The sequence below is a fragment of the Cygnus olor genome, chromosome 1 (assembly GCF_009769625.2).
Source record: "Cygnus olor isolate bCygOlo1 chromosome 1, bCygOlo1.pri.v2, whole genome shotgun sequence".
NCBI lineage: Eukaryota > Metazoa > Chordata > Aves > Anseriformes > Anatidae > Cygnus > Cygnus olor.
The window spans coordinates 38,181,688-38,188,492 of NC_049169.1; positions in this window are offsets into that span (position 1 = coordinate 38,181,688).

Sequence of the window (6,805 nt, forward strand, 5' to 3'; positions counted from 1 at the left end):
ATTTTCTTGTAGTGTATTTTATATATTTGCCCAAAGGCTTGGCCTTGATAAGTTCCTTCTCCCTCCTCAGATCCGTGCTACAGCTCTTTCACCACTCTTGACAAATAGTAAAGGGAAATCATCGGTAAGACACAAAGCGAAGAATCCCAGAGTTTTATCAGATAGTGTAAACTGCTAGCTTCAGTTTTACCTGAATCCAGAGATAGTTTGTGCAACACCTCTGAATGCATTTTGTAATCACCTAGCAGTTATCCCCAAACACGTACACAGAGCTTGGCTAGCAGCTGTTTTATCTGTCACCTCTGAGTGGCCTATTGCAAAAATATCCAAACAAACCAAAACCCTGAGGCTGAACCTCTACTGTAGTGTCTCTGATACAAAAATAAAATTCACTGATGTATGTTTTTTTAATAATAGCAGCATTTTGTAAACTGTGTCTAATGGTAAATCGTTAGCATATCACTGTGTTAGACACTCACTTGTTATCGTTACAACTTCGGTTGGAATTTCTGCCTTAAAAAATACCACGAACAAATAAATCAACGCAGTTCTTCGAGTGCATTGTGATCTCTTCACTACTCCACAGTTTTATCGTTTTTCCAAGGACTGACACTACCTTACTCCGGTTGGGCTGGAATTGCATCCAAAGTAACTTCAGCGAAGACATTTAGTAATTGAGAAGCAGAACTGGATTTGAAATAACATTCTCATGATCAAAGATTCTAAGAAGCTTTTGTAGTAATTGGAGAATAACAACTATATAAAATGTGTTTGCTTCTCATATTTAAATTAAGCATAAAGATAAAATGCATGAGAGCCTTATTAAATGAACGTACAGATATTGCATCTGATAAGATCAAAGCAATTGAGTGGGATTTTAATTTAGGCATTTGACTGACCTTGTCTTAAAAAAAAAAAAAAGTTTTTGAAGTAATGCTGGCTTTGTTCCATAATATCTGAGAGGTTCACTCAGTTGTGGATTGCTGCACTGGGCTATTCCCTCCTCTGTTGCCATATTATTATTTATATAGTATCCTGAGAGTACTGCATGGTGCACATGCAAACTGTGCAGGCACAGTTCCAGGCCTGAAGACCTTCAGTTTAAACAGACAATATAGAATGGGCGGTATAATAATTGCAGAGCTCTGCTTGAACTGTAAGTGGTGTCTTTCAGCTCTAAGATTATAGCCTTCAACCACTTTGAACCGAAAAGCATTTTTTGCAGTTCTCATCCTTCTGTAGCACCACAACTCAATCCAACCAGAGTGGATAAGTGAGGTGACTGCTGTTCTGTAAGTTTCACTACCTTTTAAAAATTAAAAAAAAAAAAAAAAAGGCTTCTTTTTTTAAAAAATAGTATTCTTGGAAGTCACTTGAATAAAAATTGTTCTTACGGTTTTAAAAAAGGAAATAAGACAAAAATTCTCTGGAAATCTCCCATTTGTATCCAAAAGGCTTTGAACTGGGGAGTTGGAGAAGACATGCGGTTGTCTGGTACAGAAGTGAGTGCTCTTGGAATGAAAATGTAAGAACAAAAACTCTAAGCCTTTGACAAAATAATCCTGTATCAACCAATTGTGAATGTAGAACAACAACAACAAAAAAAAGCACTTCAGGCTGTTTTACAGAGCTTTGCACTGCCAAGTGGATCTTAAATAAGATGAGGGTATGCAACGTGCCCTTAGTGCTAACAAGACGAGGAACTACTTGAAGCAGCTCTGGAAAGGCCAAGGGTATGACAGAGAAGGGAAAAAAACTATCACAGATCATCTGTGGCCCACAGTTACCAGCTCAGGTTTTCCGTCACAAGGGAGCTTTCTTCCCTGAGGGAGCTCAAGCGTGCTTAACAGTGGAATGAATTTCCACAAGAGTCAAAGGCTCATAAACTTAAACATTTTCACTTCAGCTGGAAAATTTATTTCTCTGGGGTTCTTTAACATGGAACAAGTATTTTATTTTTATTTTTAAACACCTTGTTAAAGCAAAAACAACTCTGTCATCCTTTTCTGTTCCTGCTAAGAGGCAAGTATGGATTACAAACCTGATGGGCCAAGTATCTCCCTTACAGCAGACAGAGCTAGTCCCACCTGAGTCAAACTGTGCTGGGAAAGCTTCCATGAGCGAGACAGACCTCCTTGGTCTCCATCCTTCAGACTCTCCCCCACACTTGTTTCTGTGTGAGAGAATAACATTGGTATGTGTTTTGATCCTGTCCTTGATTTGGCTCAAAATCTAAGCTATTAAAAGTAATTGAAGGGAAATACAATTATTTCTGCTTAAAATAATTATTGCTTAAAATACCCTTAAATTAACAAGTCTACTTTTATTTCCCATGTTTCAAGCAATTATGTTGTTTGCTTATACCAGCTTCGTGTGTGAATTTCTGCAGTCCTGAAGCTGAGAAATAATATGCTGGCTGTAAACTGAGGCACTGTAAAAGCACACTTATATTCCATTACCAATATTTCTGCTTTGCCATACTTCATCTGTTCTTGTGTTACGCCTCTTCTGATTTCGGAGGATGGGGAACGAAGGAGAGCGAAGCCCGCTGCACCAGTGCTCAGAACTGTTGATCTTGCACTTTCTCTGACCACTGCTTTCACTAACAAATTATGATTAAGAGGCAGGAAAGAAGAGTAATCCTGCCAGTGTGAGCTTGGGTTCCCTCTGCAGATTTATTGCTGAGCAGGCAGAGTTGTTTTGGAAGGCAGAAAGAGAGCGTGTTTCACTGTTTCTCAACTTGACAATTTGACTTCTTCAGAGCAGCTTTTATTTCTTGCATACATCCACCCCAGGGAAACTGCACAAAGGCAGTGTGGGGGCAATTTACTTCAATATTTACATTAAGGGTAATTCAAATTAATGCATTTTATCTTTTCTATCCAGATAGGAGAAACGCTGGATGAAAACAAACACAATTATATCTGATTTTGCTGAGTCAGATCTACCTCTGCTAGGGGAAAAAAAAAATCCAAGTTGCAACTTTAAATGTTCCTTTAAATGTTCTTCCTTGGCACAAAATAATAATAATAATAATAATAATAATAATAATAATAATAATTTTAAGGTGGTTTTTTTTTTTGAAAAAGCCAGGGCCTCTCTCTCTGAGAAAGGACACGGGAATGTCTATGTTAGAGAAAGGAGTTTCAGAAGGGCAGGGGTATGAAACTCTGGTACGTGATATGGATTATAATCTGACCTTAAAGACCATCTCCCAAAGACAATTCAGTTATTCTGCCAACTGCAGTGTCCCTTAGGTGTGCAAATGCTCAAATGGCAATGCTGCTAGCTATGTATTATTGTGACGGTACCTGCTGCCCCTGTAGGCCCTGGGTGCCCTCAGAGTCATGTTAACAATCTCTGAGCATGAAAAAAAAAGTTTGTATAAGCAGTAGTCCCAGAACCTGGAATAATTAATCCAGCCATTTATGAAAAGCATCAAAAAGATGCTTGGGCAGTTCTACAAGGAACACTGTAAGTCATTCTGTAATTCTGTAAGCTGGTGGCAAAACACACACCAGAACAGCTGTTTAGTAAAAGTTTACATCGATTCACCAGTCTTCTCTTCTCACTGTCTCAGATCCTACAAGTTGCCATCCTATGGCCTCAGACTTTCTGATAGTGCGATGCTTTTGCAAACTGGAAACTACAGCAGGACATATGCTTTAAGGATGCAGGCCCAAGGAAAAAGTGGTGTTATCTGTAACATTTTCTATCTGGTAGTCACCATTCATAACTTACAACTTACACTGTGAAAAGGCTGAGAAAACCATTGATTGATTTAAATCTGACTTAATTTTTCACCAAAGGCAAAAACTCCACGCACTGGTGCTTAATCATTCTTTGCATCATGTACAAGCATGCAGTTTTCCATACAAATTCCATAAGGTGTTTAATCTGCTATTGCAAAAATACTTATTTGCATACAATCACACCCTACTGTGGTTTTAAATGTTTTCTGAGAATACATTTTGAGCCTATTATCTTAACCTCACTGCCTTTCTACCCACATATAGACTAGCAGACATGCAAACCCTTTAATTTTTATTCTGGCCTGACTGCAATTAAGTTGAAGTGCATTTGTTCTTTAAAACTATAGGACTCAGCTTATTCCATAAGTATTGTTTGTGAATACCCTGTCGCACAGCTGCCGAGCTGCAGCACGGCTGTGTCTTTCAAATAAAAGACAGATCTCCTCTTATTACAGGAGAAAGCAGTGACAGGCAGTTTGGGGTATTTTTGTAGTGCAAATTGTTTGTTCGTGCCATGCATCCCAGTTGCTGAACACAGTCAGTCACAGAGAGCACACGGGCATCTTATCTTCCAAAAATCTTAACCGAAATACCAAGAAGCACTGACCCTGGAATATTCCTGGAGTATCTTCCAGGAATGAGGCTGCACAGCCTCTCTGGGCAACTTCTTCCAATATTTGACTACCTTCATAGGAAAAATATATATAAAAATGATCTCTATATCTTTGCAGTGTATCCTTTGCACTCCATTTACCTGCTACCAATGGCTCTGCTCCCATTTGATTTGAATTCTTTTTCTAAAGCAATGATAGTTTTAGCCTCTACATTTCTGGAAACAGTGAGCTCCTTACTCTAGTTCTGTAGCATCTGAAAAAAAACCAACACACTACCTTTTGGCTGCTTTAAACCTGTTCATTACTTCCCGTGTTACCGCTTACTAGAAGGAATGGATGATCGCTCCCTACTTTCTCTGCACAGCCCACCACTTTATGTAATTCAGTCCCCTTCCCTCAGTCATCCAGGCATGGTCCATTTTGTCTTTCTCTAACTGAGAAGTCCAAGCGTTGGCAGTCATGTTTTAAACAGAAATCATTATCAATGCTTTATTATTCTTTTTCTACATTCATATTCTTTCTGATGTGGGAAACCAGAGCTTCATGCTGTTCTCAAGATGTGGCCGTACCACCTATCTCCATAAAGATGTCGCAACACTCTTTGCTCTGCTGTCTTCCTTTCCAAATAAATTCCTGACATTTTTCACTTGGAGCTGGAAATGAAGTTTCTGAAGAACCACCTATAGCGACTCTTCAGATGTCTTTTCGCTGTAATAATAGCCCATGTAAAACCGTGCGCATATAATTAAGATTGGTTTTGCCCATATGCATCAGCTTACAGGTATTGAGACTGAATTTCAGCTTCTAGCTTAACACCCATGCTCAGCAGGATGGGATCCCTCCGCAACTCCTTGCTGTCAGTGTTATATTCCATGACTGTAAAGGATTTTGCATCAGCAGCAAACCGTGCTGCTTCCTTAGTCACTCTCTTTCCAAGACCATTTCTGAGTATGCTAACCTGGGCAGGTCCCAGCATGAATCCTCGTGGGAGTCTGATCGTAACTTTCCCGCAGTGTAAAAAATGACTATTTATTGCTTCCCCGTTAACCCTTCTCTTTCAACCCGTTACTAATTCACAAGACAGCCTTCCTTCCAGACCTATGACAGCTAACTTTCTTTAGCAGCATTGCTGTGGGATTGTGCCAAAAACTTTTGAAATCACTGCCTTGACTGTATCAGCCTGTTTTATCAGTTTGTTCGTTTAGTCAAAGAACTTCATAATTGTGACAAAGCTTTTCTATCTACAAAAACTATGTTGATTTTTCCGCGGTCTGACGTACTTGTTTGTATACTGAAGCCTCACCCCAGCTCCCTGCCACTGATTTGCCTGTGTGACCTGAAACATGTCTTGGTTAGTTCTCAATAAGAGGACTCAGATGCTTGAAGTGAACACCTATGATCCTTAAATCCAAAATAACTACCTTCGAAATCCTCACCCAGTTGCTTCCCAGCTATGGAGATGCTCACATTCCATGAATTCTTATTTCAGTGAGGTTCCCAAAACATCTCTGTGATTGCTCCAGTATGTACTTCCCAGCAACCTAATCCTGCTCCTACGGATCCAGTCCAGGCAGTCACAACTGAATGATTTCAGCGGGTAGGACTAAGGAAGCTGTAATAACCGTGTGATGGTTACAGCACCCCTCAAGTGAAGGAAAATACAAATTCATATTTTCGCAGGTAGAGGATGAAACCAAACCCACGTTCCCCTAAAAACCGAGTTTGGGACTTTTTAATCACCAAATTAAGGGAAAAGCACAGTTTGTCCTACCCCTTAAACATTCATGTCTTGTATACAGGGGCCCCCACAGGCATCTCACAAGCTGAAGTGAGCTCCAAGAGGAGCAAGCAGCTCCTTGTAACCCAGTTTTAGTTTTGAGGATGTTGAGAGACAAACTGGTAAATGTTGGGACTGTACTTCCCAGCCTGCTCTGCACTGAAACACCTCCCGTATAGCAAAATGGACCATTTGTCAGTGTCCTCGTTAAGAATTTGCAGTGTGGTCCCACCCTAGCATTCCTGAGCGCCCGCTGTAGAGGCAGAGACAAACGTGCGTAGTCCATCTGCCAATTTTCCAACTGCAGCCTCGATACCTGCTCATGGGCCGCCGCAGAGCAGCATCTTTTGAGATTCCTTGGCACTAAACCCTGACCGCTGTGCCCGCAGTCACATAAATGCCATCAGCCTTTCACAGCACGAAGTTCAGCCAGCTTCTTGTTCGGGGTGGATCCCGCGTGATCCCATTCCTCCCCTTGCCTCTGCCACGTACCATATAGGAAACCTGGAGAGAGAACTGGGTGTCACGGATATCACCAAGCTCCAGGATTGTGTAATGTTAATGGCCACGATGCTGAGCACTGCAGCACCGAGATCCCCCGTGCCCCGAACCCACACGGCCTTGTAAGCAACATGTAGCTGTAATTCTTCCTCTGGAAACAG